Source organism: Protopterus annectens, chromosome 8.part1, assembly GCF_019279795.1.
Source record: "Protopterus annectens isolate FY-2018-M chromosome 8.part1, PAN1.0, whole genome shotgun sequence".
In the NCBI taxonomy this organism is placed as follows: Eukaryota; Metazoa; Chordata; order Ceratodontiformes; family Protopteridae; genus Protopterus; species Protopterus annectens.
Window position 1 is genome coordinate 483,033,838 of NC_056742.1, and position 21,964 is coordinate 483,055,801.

At 42.9% G+C, this 21,964-nt stretch overlaps 1 protein-coding gene across 1 annotated transcript in view; it reads left to right on the plus strand.

Moving 5' to 3' along the window:
- Positions 1–21,964, plus strand: part of CHD9 (chromodomain helicase DNA binding protein 9) — a 2,842,495-nt gene that overhangs the window by 148,850 nt on the left and 2,671,681 nt on the right. Inside the window, exon 2 of the mRNA XM_044082017.1 lies at positions 21,826–21,964. This exon is cut by the window's right edge and continues 1,457 nt beyond it. The gene's annotated coding sequence lies outside the window, so the exon portion shown is untranslated. The remainder of the gene's footprint in view (positions 1–21,825) is intronic.

Genomic DNA, 21,964 nt, shown 5'->3' on the forward strand with positions numbered 1-21,964 from the left:
CCTAAAAAACAGATGCTTAAAATGGCCGAAGACCTAATTAGTTTGATCAGGGGCTCCCATCCCCCTCCTGATAAGAGGCTTAGGCAAGAGACGGAATATGATTCTTCTGATCAGGTTTCCGTTTCCTCTGATTCCTCTTCTGAACAGGATTACTCCATGCTTCCCTATGAGGATTCTGATGCTGAAGAATCCATTCCTTCAGCCTCTCCTCCTGAGGATTATTCTTTTGGGGAAACCCTGCATAATATGAGGGAGCATTTCCACTGGGAGAGCCAAGATTATTCTGAATCTAAGAAAAGGCTCGGAGACTTTCTGCTACTTCCTCAGCACAGACCCCTTGCTATTCCACCTGTTCTAGACATTGTAGATGATGTATTTTCAGAGTCCAGCCTGTCCCCTGACTCTTTACCCCCTGCACCTGCTAAGCCAGACAGATACTACAGGGTGCCGGATTCTCATAAGTTTCTATATAAAAACCCCGCAGATGACCCAGAAACTATATCTCAGGGTCCCAAGGGGGTAAAAGCTTCCACTGCAAAAAACCCTGTCCCCTCTGATAGGGATTCTAGGGCTCTAGACAGATGGGGGAAAAAAGTCTACACTTCTGCTACCCTGGCTGTAAGGGCTTTAAATTGTCAGTTTCATATGCTTAAATATCAGCAATATTTAATGTCACTGCTTAAACAGAAAATGTTGACAAATACTGAATGTTCAGAGAACAAGGAATTGCAGGATTTATTACATGCAGCTGAACAAGTGGGAAAGCATACTTTGCGATGTGGTTATGACTCACTGGAGGCCTCTTGCAGGGCCGCTGTTACAGGATCTGTTATTAGGAGGCATGCTTGGTTAAAAGAACAGAATCTGCCTGATCATGTTAAAGCAAAATTATTAGATGCACCATTACAGCATGATACTTTGTTTGGTACTAAAGCAGAAGAGGTGTTGAAAAAAATGGAGGATAAAGCAAAATACATGCAGTCAAGGATTTCTTACAGGTACAGCCACCCAGGTTTAGCAGGAACTGGCCCTCTAAAAATTGGTCCTTTTCCAGTGTCAGACAGACCACAAAGAGGCAGATACAGGCGTCCCAGAGGAAGATCTAAGCCCCAAGGCTCATACAGGCTTAAACAATGGGGTGCTCCTACCTCCATAAGCGGAGAAGACAAATCACAACCTTACAGGAAACAGTCCCAATGACTTTCCTTTACCAGATCCAAGCACTTTTCATTTGGCAGCCCCCTTAGGGGGGAAACTAGAACTTTTTTCATCAAATTGCAAAATGATTACCCAAGACAAATGGGTCCTGAACATAGTGTTCCAAGGCTACAGGTTCCATTTTCACACCCTACCAAGGTCAAAAAGTATGCCAGACCTGCCACATAATCAATGGGCAGAGGCACAAAAACAAATTACTGCCCTTATGGCCATGAGGGCCATTCAGCAAGTACCACAACAAGAGCAGGGGCAAGGATTTTACTCCAGACTCTTTTTGGTACCCAGAAAGGACAAAACCTGGAGACCAATACTGGACCTGTCTATACTAAATACATTTCTGGAAGTTCCAAAATTCAAGATGTTGACTCTACAGCAGCTACTGCCCATGCTGGGCACGAAGGCTTGGTTCGTAACTTTGGACCTAAAAGAGCCATACCTGCATGTCCCAATCGGACAATCTTGCAGAAGATACCCCAGATTCATAGCAGGCTCAATGCATTACCAATTCTCTGCACTGCCCTTTGGCTTATCTACTGCGCCCAGAGTCTTCACAAAATGCCTGGCACCAATAATTGCATTTTGCAGGCAAAAAGGAATTCAAATATATCCATACTTGGACAACTGCCTAATTCAAGCAGAGAACAGACATTCTTCTGAAGCATCTGGCGTTTGTAAAAAGATTACTAATTGGCCTAGGGTACACAGTAAACGAAAAGAAATCAAAACTAGTGCCCTCTCAAGAGGTAATATTCCTGGGTGCAAGCTTAAATACAGCTGCCCAGATGGCTTATCTCACGCCAGACAAACAAAAGCAACTGACTACTTGCTTCAAGAAATTGGCAACAAAAACCCATTTATCTGCAAGGAAAATCCTGCAGGCCTTGGGTTTCATGACATCTTACATTCTACTAATTCCATATGCCAGACTGCATATGAGGAAACTACAATGGTATCTAAAAAGTGTTTGGACTCCGCATTGCCACAGCCTGGAGACAGTAATTGCACTCATTCCCTGCCTGCAACAGGAGTTTCGATGGTGGGCAGAAGCCTGTCACCACAGCAAGGTTCTGCCATTCAGATTACCCACAGCCAGACAGACACTGACAACGGATGCATCAGATTATGCCTGGGGGGCCCATATGGCAGGAAAATGTATTCGGGGCACATGGCCTGCAAACCAGATGCATCTTCACATCAATCAAAAGAGATGCTAGCTGTTCAAAATGCCCTGACAGCTTTCAAGGACCTGCTTCATCCAGGACAGTTACCGATAAAGACAGACAACACTACGGTCATGTGGTACATAAACAAGCAGGGAAGTACACATTCCTACCCCCTATGCAGACTAGCAATGACCTTATGGGACACAGCATTGGCTTTTCAAGTTCACCTGCAAGCACAATTCCTGCCAGGAAAATCAAATACTCTGGCAGATGAATTAAGCAGAAACCTCATGGATCCCCACGAATGGAAACTGGATCCCACAAGTCTTCAGCATGATAATAAGGAAATGGGGATGCCCAGACATAAATCTATTCGCCTCCCCTCACAACTGCCAATTGCAGAGATTTTGCACAAGGATTTATCACAAGCAAGCATGGAAAGTGGACGCCCTATCCTTCAGCTGGAAAAATCTAAAGGTATATGCTTTTCCCCCACTGCCTCTCCTTCCCAGGGTACTCCTAAAGGTCAGACAAGAGAAGCCAAAAATGATACTGATTGCACCAGACTGGCAACACCAGCACTGGTACCCAATCGTAAAGTGCTTGTCTCAGGGTCCAGCATGGATATTACCTCAAACTTCTCACTTACTAACCCAACAAAACAATCGGATCCTGCACAGCCAACTCAGAACCTTAAATCTGGCAGCATGGCGGATAATGTAGCCATTCAGAACACTCCTCTTTCAAAAGCTGTTATGGATGTTATCTTGGAGGCCCAGTACCAGAAAATGTTATGCAGAAAAATGGAAGAGATTCTGTGCTTGGAACCAGGAACAAGGCAGTGACACTTGTGTACCAAATATCCCTCAGATTTTACAATACCTAATTGAGATGCTAAACAAAGGCCTTTCTTTCTCATCAATTAAGATTAATGCCTCTGCCATTTCAGCCCACTACAATACGGAACCACCTATCTTTTCTCATCCCTTAATTAGGCAGTACCTCAGAGGGGCCAAAAACATTAGACCTCCAAGGAGAGCACCAATTCCAGCCTGGGACCTCAATTATGTTTTGGAAAAACTGACACTGCCTCCTTTCGAGCCAGCATCAACAACAGATATTAAATTCTTATCCTGGAAAACAGCTCTGCTCCTAGCAATAACCTCTGCAAGGCGAGTCTCAGAGTTACAAGCACTCATGGCTGTGGAACCTTTCATCATTTTTCATCCAGACAGGGTTTCTCTGAGAACAAACCCTACATTTATGCCTAAGGTGGTGTCCAGTGTGGCCCTTAACCAAACCATTCACTTGCCTACCTTTTATCCTAACCCACAGAACAAGGGTGAGAAAATTCTGCATTCTTTGGACATACACAGACAGTTGCGCTTCTACTTGGACAGAACTAAAGCTTTCAGAAAGACTGAGCAACTTTTACTGTCATATGCTGCAGGATCACAAGGAAAGGCTATCTCAAAACAGACTGTTTCTAAATGGATAGGCAATTGCATCCATTTCTGCTATTTTCAACATGGCAAATCAATGCCTAAGGGCATTAAGCCTCATTCCACCAGAGCAGCAGCCACTTCAGCAGCCTTCCTCAGAGGAGTACCAACCAAAGATAACTTGGAGGCTGCAACTTGGAGTTCAGTGCACACCTTCACAAAGCACTACCACTTACCTCTTTAAGTCCAGAGCAGGCTTTGCCACTGCAGTTCTGCAGGGCCTCATAGCCTCTCCTAACTCTATTTAGCCCAGCCGCCCTTCCTCAGCTTTGGGATTCAACCCAAGAGTAATGACTGCAACAGTGAAACACGATGAACATAGTGCAGTTGTGTACCTACCATAAATGTAGATGTTAGAGTGTATTCACTTTTGCAGTCCCGGTTACCCACCCACCATCCCCCTTTTCTTTGCTGGGACTTATCTGCACTTCTCCATCCTATACAACCTTTTTGGTGTATTTGCTTGTAGATGAAATAAATGTTATTTTTGTGCATGCATTTTTATTGGCATATTTTTCAGCCTACCAATTTGGGGGCACCTGATATCTGGGGCAAGAAAAACTGAAGAAAATGGCGTCGGCTGCATCTTTTGTACCCCTGGCGCACTGACGTCAGGGAAGAGGCGACAGCAACCGACGCCGGACCTAGACTTTGGAATTCTGGCTGACTGAGGGTAGCCTGCCAGTAGGATAACCCAAGAGTAATGACTGCAACAGTGACTACACTCGAACATCTACATTTATGGTAGGTACACAACTGTACTTTCCTCTCCTACTGTTCATAGAAATAAAAAAGGGCACTTACCATGGTGCCCTTGCAGGTGCTGCTGGCTCAGTCGCTGTCTCAAGCGATAGTGGTTGAACCTGTCAGTTGTTCTTCTGACCACTCGCCAACCTCTCATACGTCCTCTGCTGTAATCCTTTTTGCTTCCACACAAAGTGGGGATCACCCACGTCCTCTTTGGCTATTTAGGTGTGTGACCTCCGCATAGAAGAACCATTGTCTCTAGACACTCTGGGAGAGACTTCACAGGGTAGCTGTGGCAAGTGACCATTAGAACAGTCTGATGTCCCTCCTTTAAGACCATCTTCTTCCACAGGGCCTCGTATAAAGAAAAAAAAAAGTTAAACATCACTAATTTCCAGTAGTAATTACAATTAAGAAAGATCATTTTCTTACCTTCGCAAGGCATGCGTGTAGGCTATGAGTCCTGGTGTCCAGAAGACGTTACAGATGGGCATTCCCTGAAAGTAAATTACTGGGGAAACCGGGTCTGATTCTGATTATCATAGGGGTATGGCATCTTCTCCTTAAGATTTGCAAGCCCAACTTCCTGACTTGTTAATTTTTACCTTCATGTCAAGAAATTTCTTTTAATCTGACCATAGCTAAGATGAATTATGTATTTTATTGGGGCAAATAACTGCTCCCCCAAACTAAGATGTAATACTTGTAGATATTTCTTATTCCTTATCCATCTCTCCTGTATTGGCAGCCTGGGGGGGTTGAATGCTGCCTGTAATCCTCCTGCTGTCCAACTGTTAGTCCTAAACAAAAAAAACAAAAAAAAAAAAAAAAAAAAAAAAAGCATATGAAATATATAAAATTGTGCCTCAGGCTAACAAATGTATTTTCTCTCACCTTGGAGCAGACTCCGCAGTGATATCCACTTCACTTGATGGCAATAGCCTGGTAATGAAAACTAACTCCTGGTGACATGGAAGGCAGGGTGTTAGACTGCCTAGTTAAGAAAATGTTTTTCTTTTCCACTTTAGCTTTCTGGATCCATTATCACACACTTGAGGATGTTTATGCTTTATTATATGAATAATCTCAGGGAATTTGCTACCTCTCTTCCTACAGACGAAGGTTCTTTTAAACTGTTTCCACCTTGTTGCAGGTATCCAAATATATTTGAATAGTGTATGTGATTGTGCAGATACTGTGCCTAGGGCCCCTGCATATGTGTTGAGAAGATAAGCTTGGGTACGTAGCCAAAAGTGTGCTGATGAGGTAAAGTCTGAAATTGTGGCGTATACTTTAGATAAGGAGGTATTATTTGGCTCTTCTGCTTCTCAAGAGGAAAACTGATTCGGGGACTATCTAAGATTTTTCATGTCCCGCAGTACAAATCTTTTAGACCTTCTGTGATAAGTGGTCGTGCCATCTGTGCCAGGGAGAATAGGACAGTGCATGTGTAACATATGCCAGCATAGCTGGCTGGAGTTTTGAAAAAAAAAAAAAAAAAGATTGTCATTTGACTATCACACTGATTTGTGCAGATTCTTGTGTTAAAAATGCATCAACAGTGGGTCCTCCTGAACAGAAAAATGTCAGACAGTATTATAACTGATTAAATGTATTTGTTTTAACAGAGAGTTCTAGTGGTGTTGAGGTTAATTTCAGTCTATGTAATTTTGAAAAAATAGGTTGAAAACTAAATGGGTTGGTGTTGTAGCTTTCAGATGCTGCAGCAGATCTTAGCAAAATTATGGGCGTGTATTGTACTAGTCAGGTGACCAGACATGATGTCATTCCATAACCAACACTGAAATAATTGTTTAGATATTAGTGAGAAAACTCTCGCAATAGCACTTTGCCTTCCGGAACCTGACAGGAGAGATATCTCACAGATAACTCACACAACCACACACCTCATCTTGCCTTGCTGTAGTAAGCAACTTGACACACTTCATCTTGCCTTGCTTTAGTAAATAACCAGAGAATTGTAATTCTTTAGATTAGTCAAGTACTGTTTTTCTGTATCTGTGTGAATCTATCCAACTTTTGCTTTTCCTTTTTTTTTTTTTTTTTTTTTTTTTTAAATATTTCCTGTTATTGAAACCCTGGTGTTTGTTGTAACTGGATATTCAGTATTCTCTTGTTTTCTATTTTATTTATTACATATTTCTGTACCTTTCATTGTGGCTGGTCTTTTAGAGAGTACTTTTAACAGCTTACGAGTTGTTGTGTCTTTTGGCTTTTTCCCGGTTAGTGGTCGCCACAGCGGAACTCCGGTCCGCTAATGATTGGCAGTAGATTTTTACGTACCGAGTTGCCAGCTCTGACGCACAACCTTCAACGAAGGTATGCCCATTCACACACGTCTCCACACAGAAGACGCTTTAGCTGAGAATCGAACAGGACAACGTCTTACGAGTACTTACACTTATTTCAGTGAATCTTTGGCTGCTCCTGAAAGCCTTGCTGCATTTGTCAAACCCTACCATTTCTATTGGTATTAATTTTACTGAATATAATTGGGTACCGTTGTAAGAGCTTTAGAGTAGCTGACTGGTGGCAGTGTAATTACCTTGTAGTTTGGGCAGAAGGGGCACAGCTGGTAAGTCTGGCCCAGCCTTTCCGTGTGTGTGTGTGTGTGTGTGTGTGTGTGTGTGTGTGTGTGTGTGTGTGTGTGTGTGTTTTAGTTCAGTCAGGGAAAACAAGCAAAGATCAGAAGATTATAACATTTATAACAAGCTGACAAAGAACCACTTGGCCAAGGTAGGCAAAGCCAAATAACTGGTGCATGCCAGGCTGAATATTGAGGAAATGATTTCAGCCTTAATCGCAGTTACTGCATGGACTGACTACCATTATGGTGATGGGGATGTGCAGCCTTCAGAAACGGGACAGTTCAACTTTTCTTCACAAGAACTTAAAAACCCATCTGGAGTGAGGCTTCGACTGTAATCCAATGTGTGGAATTAGAATCGGGGGAAAGACTGTGGTAGGCAAAACAGATGGAATTAGAATCAGCAGAGAGACTGCTGCATTTGGAGGTTGAAGAAAATGAGAAACAGAGCCAACATGAGAGGGAGATGCTGATGCTTTTTCGGTGTCATGGAGGTAATGGGGAAGGGAATAACTGAACCCCAGAAGCAGTAAACGTCCGTAAATTTGTTACACAGCTTACAGTGGATGATAATTTTGGTAGTTTTTATTCATATATTTGAAGGAGTGTGTTAACAGTATAATGTTGACCAAGGGCTCTGGGTATGGTTGCTGACCCCCTTACTCCATCGAAAATCTGTAACTGCTGTTTTTAAATTCCTTGATACTGATTTGTTTAAACTGTGATAAAGTTAAATACTGTTTATTGGAATGTTTTAAGTTAACACCTGAAGTGTACAGAAAAACATGTCGATGAAACCGTATGTGATTATATTGCTGAGTTAAGCACTTATTTTCACAGGTGGGTGAGTGGGTGTCAGGTCATCACTTTTGAAAGGCTAGCAGACCTTTTGGTGAGGGAACAAGCCCTTAGCACTTCGCCTGAGGACATGAGAATCTGGTTGGCAGATCAAGAGTGTCACTCTGCAGATGTGCTGGGTAGAAAAGGGGATCTCTACGTAGCAAGCAGGGCACCACTACACAAGAAGGGGATATCCAGTTCTGTACATGGATATAAGGGGAACCCATGGTGGGCAGCCTAAACCACCCCAGCAGAGTCCACCAGTAGTAGCGGAAGCCAATAGTTCAGGTGCGTGACCAGGCTCAAGGTTTAGATGTTAAGGTCAGTCATATTAATTGCGTGGTAAACCTGCTTGGCAGGGGGCACAAATTGTACCATGTTAACATGATGAAGCCTTACCATGACAGGGAGGTCTTGAGCAGATTGCAAAGGGCAGGGTTGACCATTAAGCTCCGTAAGTGTCAGGTGGTATGGCTGAGGTCTCCTATCTGGAACATAGAGTGAGAAGGGGTTCAATCAGGCTAGAACCTGCTAAAGTGGAAGCTATTCTGGCGTGGCCTGCCCCTGTTACCAAAAAGCAGGTAAGGGCATTCTTGGGGACAGCAGGGTACTATAGAAAGTTTGTTCACAATTATAGTACAATAGCTGCTCCACTCACAAACCTGATGAGGAAAAACAAGCCAGGTAAGGTAGTGTGGACCCTAGCCTGCGAGCAGGCATTCCAAAAGCTTAAATGGGCTGTGTTAGCCAGTCCAGATTGCAGCAAAGAATTTGTTGTGCAGGTGGATGCTTCAAACCATGGAGTGGGGGCTGTACTCAGCCAGGTTTCCTTAGAGGGAGAAGAGCACTTGGTTGTATATCTCAGCTGTAGACTCCCAAATAAAGGGAGGAATGTTATGTAGCTGTAGAAAAAGAATGTCTGGCCATAGTATGGGCACTGCAGAAACTTAGACCCTATCTGTATGGAAGGGAATTCACTATGGTTACAGACCACAATCCCTTAACATGGCTGCATCATGCCAGCCAGCAAAATGCCAAATTATTAAGGTGGAGCCTAGGGTTGCAGGTGTATAACATGACAGTGCAACAGCATAGTGGGGTTAGCAATGCCAACGCAGATGGGCTCTCAAGACTGGGCATAGGTTAATGCGTTCCCAGACGCTCCCATTTCTTTTGAGCATTGTTTTTCCAGAGTCACGTGAAAGACTAGCTTGAGTCTTCAAATGTGAGAGAGATGTGATGATTTGAGGGCTATAGTGCCATCTGTGCCAGGGAGAGTAGAACAGTGCATGTGTAACATGCCAGTATAGCAGCATTTTACCTTCTCCAAGTATGATGCCACAAAATGAACAAAAGATGATTGACTTTAATAATTAGCTTAGTTTCTGGTGTCAATTTAAGGGGGTGCAAAATTTGTCAACATGGAAGGACAGACCATGCAGCTTTGCTAGGGATGGTCTGCATCTCTCCCCTCTAGGCTTTTGAATATTAGCTAAAACATGGTCTTCCCCCATAGTGCCTTTTTTTAGACAATGGCAAACTGAAGGTAATTCTGACATAGCAAATCAAAACCAAGAAAATCTGAAGGTATTGCTGCTCAGTGCTAGGCGTCTAAACAAAATTTCCACTCCCTAGATGCTCTCTTTATCCTAGAGAATGCTGACATCTGTGCATTCACTGAGACATGGTTTAATGTCACGGAGAGCACACCAGCAGTGTTGGGTTATAATGCCTTCCACACATTTAGGCCAGCTACTTCGCAGGCAGGGACTAAAGGTGGAGGTTTCTCTTGTTTACATCAAAGATAAATATGCTTCAAGGCTCTTCAAACAGGGCAATGCACTTGAGCTGCTCCATGCTCAAATCACCATAGGCAAAATCTAGTGCCACTTCCTTGCAAGCTATAGGTCCCCCTCTATGACCCATGAAATCCATACCATGTACTTAAACATTTTAGAAGCACTAACCATGCAACCGAATACCAAATTCATTGCTGACTTTAATTCCCCCACTATTAACTGGGAATCCAATATGACACCAAACGTACATGCACAAGAGATTCCTGGATTTTATAAACACAAACTAGATGGTACACCAACCAGGGGTGCAACCATACTGGATCTGGTTCTCACTGATGTGGGAGAGTGCTGCACATCTCCTACTGTAATGCCTTCCCTGGTAAGGTCAGACCACAAAATGGTCTCCTTTTGAAGTAAAAATAAAACCTGGACCCCCCCCAGCTAAACCTGCAATATTCAAGAACTATTCTAAGGCTAACCTCCTACTAATAAGTGAGAACCTGGCAAAATTTCAAGCCCCCATAAATCCTGAGAACACCACTGCCTGTGCAGAACTTTCACAGAAACCCTGTGCAAGCATGTTAATAGCTGCATAGAGGCAGCTGTACCCACTAGGAAGAAGTACAGAAATGACAAAAAACAAGCCACCCTGGTGGAATCACAAAATCAGTAGGCTGTATAACAGGAGGAAGAAAATCATGGCAGAACATTGGGAGGTGCAGCACCCAGCAGGATAAAAGCACTCTCATCTAACTAAACAAACAACTTTGAGGGCAAATAAAGTCCACCAAAGCCAAATCTGAGGTAAGTTTAGCCTTCCAGGCCAAGGACAATCATAAAGCATTATTTAGCTATGTTCACAACCTCAAAGGAAATACACAATTGTGTCAATGGGTCCAGACAATATCCCAGGTCATGTTTCATGCTGTTTAGAAGCCATCCTATCAGTGCCTCTGGAATTACTATTTAACTGTAGCCTAGCCTCTAAACAGGTTTTATGCCTCATGAATGGAGAAAGGCAACAGTCATCCCTTTGCACAAAGGTGGGCCATGTACAGACCCTGGAAACTACAGACCCATAAGTCTCACTAGTCTTGTATGTAAAGCCATGAAAAGAATTATCATGGAGATAATCAATAGAGATATAGTAAGCCTCCAGACATTGGACCCAATCCAGTTTGATTTTGTCAAGGGCAGATCATGCCTGCTCAGCCTGGTGGATTTCTTTGAGAAGGTCACCAAAGCAATAGATGAGGGCAAAATTGTTCACACTGCCTATCTTGACCTGGCCAAGTCATTTGACACAATACCCCACTCGGGCATTGTTGACAAACTCAAGAGGTTGGGTACCAACCCGTATGTCACCCAGTGGATAGCTAGCTGGCTCACAGACAGGACCCAGGAAGTTAGAATTGGGGAGCCCACCTCTACAAAGAGGCCAGTTACAAGTGAAGTCCCTCAGAGATCAGTCCTTGGACTGCTCCTTTTTGGCATTTACTGCTCAGAAGTCAAGACTAGGGTCAGTGGTGTCTGGCTGACTGAATTTGCAGATGTTTTCAAATTAGGAGATGTCATTGAATCTTACACTGACTCAAATGCTCTCCAGGAGGGGCTGACACCGACAAACAACTGGTGTCAGAGCCATGGACTAATACTAAATGCCAAGAAATGCATAGTAGTATCCTATGGGAAGTCATCCATCCCTGGTAACTATCATATTGACAGCACACACCTTAGAACTGACCCAGTAGTCCGGGACTTGGGGACACACACTGATAGTAATCTAGCCTTTGACCATCGTGTCTACAATGGTGAGGAAGTCATTCTGTATTGCACAACTTGTAAACAAAGGTATGGCAGCTAAATCCAAGGAAGTCATTGTTCCACTGTATTACACATTCATCAGACATGTGATTGCCCCCTTTGGTATGTACCTAAACAGGCATGTGCAACAGTTGGAATGTCCACAGAGGTTCCTCACTAAAAGAATGCAGGGGGTAAGTAAAATGCCCTATGCGCACCACCTCAAGGCCCTATCCCTATATTCTGCCTCCTACAGGCTTTTGTGGGGAGATTTATGCCTGGCATGTAGAGCATTGTCAGACCCCACTTTGATGGACTTCCTGCATATCCACAAAACGAACAGCACCAGAATTACCTGTTCTAAAGACTTAAATTTTGCCTGTGATCTTCTAAACCACTGCTTACACTTATCAATGGTATCAGAACTTGTTGGCGATTTGGGATGGACATATCTATAACATATTTTACAATGTGTACATGGTAAGAAGATATTTGGCAGAACATACTATTATGCAATGTTGGGAATACATTGAATCATCAAGGTAATCTTGGACAGTTAACACATTGAGTCTTGGTATTTCATTAGCAGTATTTCAAGGCTTCAGGGCTATCCCAACCACTAAAAGTCTTGGTATGATTTATAGATCTTATTCTTCCCTAAAATTTTCTAATAGTCTGCTATATTAGTAGCAGTGTTGAGTTCATTTATTCTTCCTCTTTACTGTCACTGCTTTCACTGTATTTGCCATGTTGTGTCTTTTACACAGTACCTAGGAGTGCACATGTTTTAATAACTTTGATATTTATACTTTTTGTATTTTAAATTATCGTGTTATATACTGAGCTTCGCTTTGATTTGTGATTAGTGCTTAGGAATTGAGTGCCATACCATTGTAACGGGGTCGACTATCATAACCTGCTTATGTGTTTGAGACATGGATGCCAACAAAATAACTTCGAGTAAATCTTGGCATCCATGCCAAGAGCACATAATAAGCAGATTATGTTTGTAGACCCGGTCATAATTCTTTGTTATGCATATACAAAAAAAAAAAAAAAACAGTACGTGTTGTGCTGGCTTTCAGAGCAATAAAGAAGTTAATGAGCGCACTCTTGTGTTACTCAAAATCAGTAACGCATTACTGGTAAAGACAGCAGGCAGAAATAAATCTGTATTTTATTCTGCTGCTGTCAAACCTGCCAGTACTGGCCAGTAAACACCGGCCTAGCGTGATACCTTATCTTAACGTCTGACGCAGGGGGTGATTACATTTAAGATCAATCTCACGCTATTGAAGTGATTAACTGATTTGTCATTGTCTGAATATACGAGCGTAATCACTGCCCTCCATGCACTCTTATAAATTTGGATTTGAAAGATATTCTCACCTTCAGTATTCACAGTTAGGATTCACTCCACTTGCCTGCATTAACGACCGTCATGCAGGAGATGTGGAAGAGGGTTGAATTGTACAGAGGCTGTATTATCCCATTCTTGTCTTGACAAAAGCTGCACTCATTTCTCATTCCAAACATCCCACCCTGTTAAAGGGTGCTGTCTAAATAGAGGTTTAGAAGCTGTTAAAAATCCAGAAGGCCTTTCCAGGCCAGGAGGGTTTGGGTATGTTGCAAAGATTTGAGACAGGGCATTTATTTATAGACCAGGGTAGAGAAGTTATCCAAGTAGACAGTGATGGACTAATCTGTCGATAGTTGATGGATTTAAAGGTTTTTATTTTCCTGGTTAGAAGTCTGTGGGGACTTCCCACTTGAGTGATATGCTTGGTTTTATGTATTTGGTTACAAGTCTAATAAGGGAAGAGTACAGTGGGAAGGATGATGAGTTTGAATCTTGAAGCTATTACCTTGGAAATTAACTGAGGCAGATAGGATTGCATAACGGAGTGATCGTCATCTATGTTAAGTACCCAGATCTGTTGTACTTGCCTGTCAAGTGAATTGGATTACTATTTGCAGCATATGAGGTGAGCAACTTCTTTGCTGAACGCTACGTCACTTTTTTGCATTTAGCTTTAGACAAGTTTTAGTACACCAGATGTGTGCTTATTCTAACCCTTGCTAGAGCTGTTTAGTGTCAATGGATAAGTGGGTATTCCCAGCTTATAGTCATCCGACTTGGTTGACCACACTTCTAAGTTATTGGCTTGGATGTCAGCAAAGTAAATGCCAAATAGGAGAGGGCCTAATACTGATGCATGTAGTTACCCACTAGTTAGAATTTTACTTTCAGAGAAGGTATCGGTAATTTTCACAACTTGCGTTCTGTTGGATAATCATTTGCAGTCCAGCCGACAGTGTAAATGTGTCTAATTTGTCAGTAATAGCAACATGAAGGATAGTGTCAAGCCTTGGCCATTTTATGAACAGCATGCATAGACTGACCACTGTTCACAGCTTCTGTAACCTTTTTAAAGAAGCCCAGCTCAGTAGTCAGGACCTAACCTTTACAAAACCAAACTTAATGGGTCTAGATCAGTTGATCTTCTTGTGTCTGCAGAAATGAGTTCTGTTCTGTTATGTTCCATGTTTTTGCATGTAAGGGTGGTGAGGCTGATAGGTCTGTAACTACCCAAGTCTGTAGAGGGACTGCTCTTGTCTAGGAGAGTCACAGTGACAGTTCTCTAGGTGTTGGGTACACCCCGTGGATTGGCTGTGGTTGAACAGTTAAAATGGAAGCTTGAGCAGTACATTCTTGGCATTGATAGCATCCCTTCTTTAATGTTGTCAGGTCTCATGGAAGTACTACTTTGTCAGGGATTCTGATATTTATTTCATGGTGATTTCAGTGGAAATTAATGTTCACTTTAAGAGTGAGATGGGATTTTCAACCTGCCAGCAACTCATGCAGTGACTGCACATTTACTTTTGTTTTCCTTACCAGTACCTGCTTATCTGTGCAGTGTTTCCTTTGAATGCATTCTCAAACTACACAGTTGAATGCATTTCAGTGATAAGTTTCTTAGCACCAAGAAAATCGTTTTGGAGTAAATAGTAAATCTTGTGCCACATCCCCTGGATTGTGGGTATAGTCTGATCTGCTTATTCCAGTGGCTTTGGTGTCATTAAGATTGCTGCTATAACTTTGTAATGATTACTGAGTTCATGTCTGAAACTTTTACAGTTATACCCTTGAATGCACCTTTTTTCATTTGCTTAGTGTCAGCCAACTATCCTGTGACTGAAGTAAGATAGTTTTGGTTGGATGAAGCTTCTGTGATACTTTCAGGGGTGTCCTTTATTACATTTGAAGTACCCAGAATTCTGTGTCACATTTTATGAATTGTGAAAAGCTCACTTTCTGGACATTGTTTTGACAATGTTGTCTAATAGTATTAAAAGCTGTGGCAAAAAATATTCATCTTGATACACAATTTGTTTTTGGGCTCTGAAGTGTAGTTAATTGTAGCATTGTGTGTGAACACTTTCACAAAACGTGTATAAATTATTTAGAATGCTTTATGAAGTGTATCTCAAGGGGGATTCTAGAAGGAAGATCTGGACAAAGTTAAGGGGATATGTAGTCATGTTTCGAGTTGGAAAATTGTTAACGGTCTGTAATGTTGTCTGGTCTAATCGATGGATGTTCATCGTGTTACAATGCTGCAGTCATCACACTTGGGTTATCCTGCCGTCAGGCGGTCCCGCAGTCGGCCAGAGTTCCAAAGTCTTGGTCCGGCGTCAGTTGCTGTCGCTTCTTTCCTGACGTCAGTGCACCAGGGATATATAATATGCATCCAACGCCATTTTCTCCAGTCTTTCTTGCCGCGTGGTGCCCGAAGCAGAAGCAGTTCGCAAGTGCCGGTCGGCTGACTCCTGAGATTTTCAAAGTCGAATTTCAGATCTGAAGTCTTCAATAAAGCTAAGTACTCCATTGGGGAAACCTTTTTCTTGCCTCAGACCGATGTCAGAAAAAGTTAATAATTGTATTTCTTGTGGGAAGCAAATACCTCATAAGGACTTCCACTCTTACTGTATTCCATGCCTAGGCCCTGGTCACGACGTCACTAGTTGTCGGTTTTGTGCTAGATTCAACAAACGCACTGTAAAAAGACGTTTTGATTTTGCTTTACACTACTTTGGCCGAAGGTTCAATTATACCATGCCGTTGGATCAGCCGACGACCTCAATACCGAAAAAACGCAAAGACAAGGATAAAGACAGGCATCCGAGGTCCAAAACCGACGACAAAGCCTCTTCTAGGCCAGTCGCCGGTTCTCAGCGAGGCACTTTTGCAACCCCTGACACCCGCTACCTCAGAGCCACAGGCTGCTTCCGACTCCCACGTGGAGACATCTAGGCCTGTGGAAACTCAAGGTATTGGGCCTACGGAAATTAATCCCTCAGATGGGTCCGGAGCCGCTGAGCAGGCACCGGCTTCTGAGAGTGTTTTCAGACCTTTACAACTTGCCATTAAAACAACAGCCAAGACAAAGGTACCATTAAAGACAAAGAAACAAGTACAGCATTTTCCTGGACAGTCCTCCATGCCTAAGAAAGAGATGCTTAAAATGGCCGAAGACCTCATTACTCTAATCAGGGGTTCCCATCCCCCTCCTGAGAAAAGGCCTAGGCAGGATACAGACTATGACTCCTCTGATCAGGTTTCCTTTTCCTCTGATTCCTCTTCAGACCAGGGATACTCTTTGTCCCCCCTATGAGGACTCTGATGCTGAGGAGTCTATCCCTTCAGCCTCTCCTTTTGAGGATTATTCTTTTGGGGAAACTGTACATACCATGAGGGAACATTTCCATTGGGAAAGTCAGGATTACTCAGAATCCAAGAAAAGGCTCAGGGATTTCCTCTTATTGCCTCAGCACAGGCCCCTGGCTATTCCGCCTGTGCTAGACATTGTGGATGATGTGTTCTCTGAATCCAGCTGATCTCCTGACTCTCTGCCCCCTGCTCCAGCCATGCCAGATAGGTATTATAGAGTCCCTGACTCTCACAAGTTTCTTTACAAAAACCCTTCTGCTGATCCAGAAACTATTTCCCAGGGTCCAAAAGGGGTTAAGGCTTCCATTGCAAAAAAATCCAGTACCCTCTGACAGAGATTCCAGAGCTTTGGATAGATGGGGGAAGAAAGTATACACGTCTGCAACTTTAGCAGTAAGAGCTTTAAATTGCCAGTTTCACATGCTTAAGTACCAACAATATTTAATGGCTCAGTTAAAACAGAAAATGCTTGCTAGCTCAGAAGCTCCTGATTGTAAAGAAATGCAGGATTTATTGCATGCAGTTGAACAGGTGGGAAAACATATTCTGCAATGTGGTTTTGATTCTTTAGAGGCCTCTTGTAGAGCCGCAGTTACAGGTTCTGTTATTCGAAGACATGCTTGGTTAAAAGAACAGAGTTTACCTGATCATGTTAAGGCAAAGTTATTGGATGCTCCTTTACAACATGATACCTTGTTTGATGTTAAGGCAGAAGAGGTGTTAAAGAAAATGGAGGATAAAGCTAAATATATGCAAACAGTCAAGGATTTCTTGCAGGTACAGCCACCTCGGTTTAGTAGAAATTGGCCAACAAAAAATTGGTTCTTTCCAGTGTCAGACAGGCCACAGAGAGGCAGATACAGATGCCCAAGAGGCAGATCTCAACCCCAAGGCTCAAACAGACGACGACAGTGGGGCACCTCAACCCCAAAAGGAGGTGAGGACAAGTCTCAACCTTACAGGAAAAAGTCACAATGACTTTCGTTTGCGTGCGCCAAGCACGTCCCTTTTGGAAGCCCTGTTAGGGGGAAAACTAGCACTTTATTCTCAAAACTGGCAAACAATCACCCAAGACAAATGGGTCCTGAATATTGTGTATCAAGGTTACAGATTCCACTTCCATACTTTACCAAAGCTAAAAGGAATGCCAGACCTGCCACAAAATCAATGGGCAGAGGCACAAAAACAAATTGCAGCCCTCATGGACATGAGAGCTATACCAAAAGTACCACAACAGGGACAAGGATTTTACTCAAGACTCTTCCTGGTCCCCAGAAAGGACAAAGCCTGGAGGCCTATACTAGACCTTTCAATTCTGAATACTTACCTGGATATTCCGAAATTCAAAATGTTGACATTACAGCAGCTTCTACCCATGCTGGGCAAGAAGGCTTGGCTTGTTACTCTGGACCTCAAAGAGGCATACCTGCATGTCCCTATCGGACAAAATTGCAGAAGATACCTCAGATTCAAAGCTGGTACAATGCACTACCAATTCTCTGCACTGCCCTTTGGCTTATCTACTGCGCCCAGGGTCTTCACAAAGTGCCTGGCACCAGTAATTGCATTTTGCAGACAAAAAGGAATTCAAATATATCCCTACCTGGACGACTGCCTCATTCAAGCAGAGACAAAGAACATTCTTCTACAACATCTGGCGATTGTGAAAAAGTTGCTAATTTCTCTAGGGTACACAGTAAACGAAAAGAAGTCAAAACTAGTGCCCTCACAACAGACAACATTCCTGGGTGCCAGCTTAAATACAACGGCCCAGATGGCTTACCTCACGCCAGACAAACAAGCGCAACTAACTCAATATTTCCAACTACTGGAAAAGACATCCCATCTCCCTGCAAGAAAAATTCTGCAGGCCCTGGGATTCATGGCATCCTGCATACTACTAATACCATATGCCAGACTGCATATGAGGAAATTATAATGGTACCTAAAAAGTATTTGGACTCAACATTCTCACAGTCTAGAAGCAGTAATTCCAATGATTCCCTGCCTACAACAGGAGTTTCGATGGTGGGCACAGGCATGTCACCTAAACAAGGGTCAGCTTTTTACCCAACCCACAGCCAGGCAAACTCTAACAGATGACAGATGCTTCGGATTACGCCTGGGGAGCACACATGGCAGGAAAATGCATTCAGGGCAAGTGGACCACAGACCAGATGCATCTTCACATCAATCAAAAAGAGATGTTGGCTGTTCAAAATGCCCTAACAGCTTTCAAAGACCTTCTACATCCAGGACAACTACTACTAAAGACGGACAACACCACAGTAATGTGGTACATAAACAAACAAGGGGGCACTCATTCTTATCCCCTATGCAGGCAAGCCATGACCTTGTGGAACACAGCTCTAATGTACCAAGTCCACCTGCAAGCACAATTCCTGCCAGGAAAGAAAAATACTCTGGCAGACGACCTAAGCAGAAATATCATGGACCCTCACGAATGGAAATTGAATCCACAAATCTTCAGCATGATAACACAAAAATGGGGATGCCCAAACATAGATCTTTTTGCCTCCCCTCGGAATTGCCAACTACAAAAATTCTGCACAAGGACTTATCACAAACAAGCATGGAAAGTGGATGCTCTTCTGTTCAGCTGGAAAAACCTAAAAGTCTATGCCTTCCCACCACTGCCTCTCCTTTCAAAGGTACTCCTAAAAGCCAGACAAGAAAAAACACAGATGATCCTGATTACTCCAGACTGGTCACGCCAGCACTGGTATCCTATCTTAAGGAACTTGGCTCAGGGCCCACCGTGGATTTTGCCCCAAATACCACACCTTCTGACTCAACAAAACAATCCAGATTCTGCACGGTCAGCTCAAAACCCTAAACCTGGCTGCATGGCAGATACTTTAGTCAAACAGGCAACACCTCTCTCTAAAGCTGTTATGGATGTCATTTTGGAGGCTTAGCACCAGGAAAGCTTACTCAGAAAAATGGAAGAGATTCTGCGCCTGGAACCAGGCTCACAGCCTTGACCCTCTTGTTCCAAACATTCCTCAGATTTTACAATACTTACCTGAGATGCTGGACAGAGGCCTATCCTTTTCATCAGTTAAGATCCATGCCTCTGCCATTTCTGCACATTACAACACGGATCCTCCTTTATTCTCTCATCCCTTGCTAAAGCAGTACATCAGAGGGGCTAAAAACATAAGACCGCCCCGGAGAGCACCAACACCAACTTGGGACCTCAATTTCGTTTTGGAAAAACTGACCCTACCACCTTTTGAGCCAGCCAATACAGCCGATCTAAAATTTTTATCATGGAAAACAGCTCTGCTCCTGGCAGTAACTTCAGCACAAAGAGTGTCAGAGCTACAGGCATTAATGGCAGTGGAACCTTTTATAATTTTTCATCAGGACAGGGTATCTTTAAGGACAAACCCTACCTTCATGTCAAAGGTGGTATCTAGTGTGGCTCTTAACCAAACCATCCATTTGCCTACTTTTTATCCAAACCCCCAAAATAAAGGGGAGAAACTTCTGCATTCTTTGGACATACACAGGCAGCTACGCTTCTACTTGGACAAAACAAAAGCTTTCAGGAAAACTGATAAACTGTTTGTAGCATATGCTGCAGGGTCACAAGGCAAGGCTCACAAGGCAAGGCTATCTCAAAGCAGACTATATCCAAATGGATAGGACACTGTATTCGGTACTACTAGACACAGCATGGAAAATCAGTCCCTAATAACATTAGGCCTCATTCCACCAGGGCAACAGCCACTTCAACAGCCTTTCTTAGAGGAGTACCTACCAAGGAAATTTTGGAGGCTGCAACTTGAGTTCAGTGCACATCTTTACCAAGCATTACCACCTGCCTCTTTACTCTAAATCCAGAGCAGGATTTGCCACTGCAGTTCTGCAGGGCCTCGTAGCCAATCCTAACTCTTTATAGACCAGCCACCCAAACTTAGCTTTGGGATGCAACCCAAGTGTGGTGACTTCAGCAGTGTAACACGATGAACATAGTACAGTTTTGTACCTACCATAAATGTAGATGTTAGAGTGTTCACACTGCTGCAGTCCAGGTTACCCTCCCTCCCTCCCCTCTGAACTAGCTGGACTTATCTATACCCTTCTGTCCTATACAACCTTTGGGGTGTATTTGCTGGTAACTGAAGGTATTTTTGTTTTATATGTATATTTTTGATTAGCAATATGTGTTGCCTACCCACTTGGGGGCACCTGACATCTGGGGCAAGAAAAACTGAAGAAAATGGCGTCGGATGCATATTATATACCCCTGGCGCACTGACGTCAGGGAGGAAGCGACAGCAACCGACGCCGGACCAAGACTTTGAAACTTTGGCCGACTGCAGGACCGCCTGACAGCAGGATAACCCAAGTGTGATGACTGCAGCAGTGTGAACACTCTAACATCTACATTTATGGTAGGTACAAAACTGTACCTTTCTTCTTATAGAGGTGATAAGGGATAAAAAGCTATTATAACCATTAAAAATGCACTGGATATGTATACAGAGATGACCCTAAAAGTCAGGGGAGGAAGTCTCTGATTGAGAGTAATCCAGGTAGAGATGATTAGACTTGGGTGGGGAACAGTCTTCATTAGTTAAATTCTGTACTTTTTTTGTAAATGATAATCTTTTGAGTCCCCATTACAAATGTATAATTGTGATATGATTTTATTCCATCTTTCTGTTGAGATCTACACTGTAATTCATCTGTTTTGTTTTTGAAGTGAGTTTACAACCAGTAATTGTGATTTAGACCTTGTGTTTCTTTCTGCAGGTATGGGCAGCCTGTGTAGTAGTATTGCAGCAATTCTGAGTTACTAGTTGAAGAATGTTGGAGAGGGGTACTTAAGTACCCATGAAGTTTAAGTATGTTGTTGCAAATGAGCACTTCTGAATTATTTGAAAGTGGGGAGAGCAAGGTAGTGTGTGTCCAATAATGAAGCTAGAGAAGCTTGAATCACTGCCAAAATGAGGGCAGTTTGTAAAGCTGTCAAAGTTAGGCCAAAAAGAAGAGTTTGTAGATTTTGGTGGATAATGTAGGGAGATGCTTCTTATCAAATCCCAGTTTTATATAAACTGAAGTGCACCAGAAAAATCTCTGAAGTTCAGAAGGTAGGTAACAGCCACCCAAGATGTAAGTGTTCTGTATGAGATTACATGTAACATTTAGAGCACATAGATAGCTTTTATGTTCATGTTTAAAAATACAGTGTGAAGATTGAGTGCACAGGAAAGCCAAGTGACTGTGTTCTTCCATTCAATACAGCTTGCAAAATGCTGAAAGTTGAAGCTAGTTGGCTGATGGTTTGCAGGTTTAAGAATGCTTGTTTTTTTGTAAACGATGATGATGTTTTTGTGGATATTGTGACATTTGTGTAATTCTGCATTTTCTGTGTTAGGGTCTTCAAGCACAAGATGAAATGCATCTGCAGCTATGCTCTGAGAGGGAGTGACATTCCCTGGATTCATTGGCAGACAACTTGAAATGAGTGTTCCTCCTCCTGTACACTACAGAGAGGTTTTGTGGTGCCCATCTGG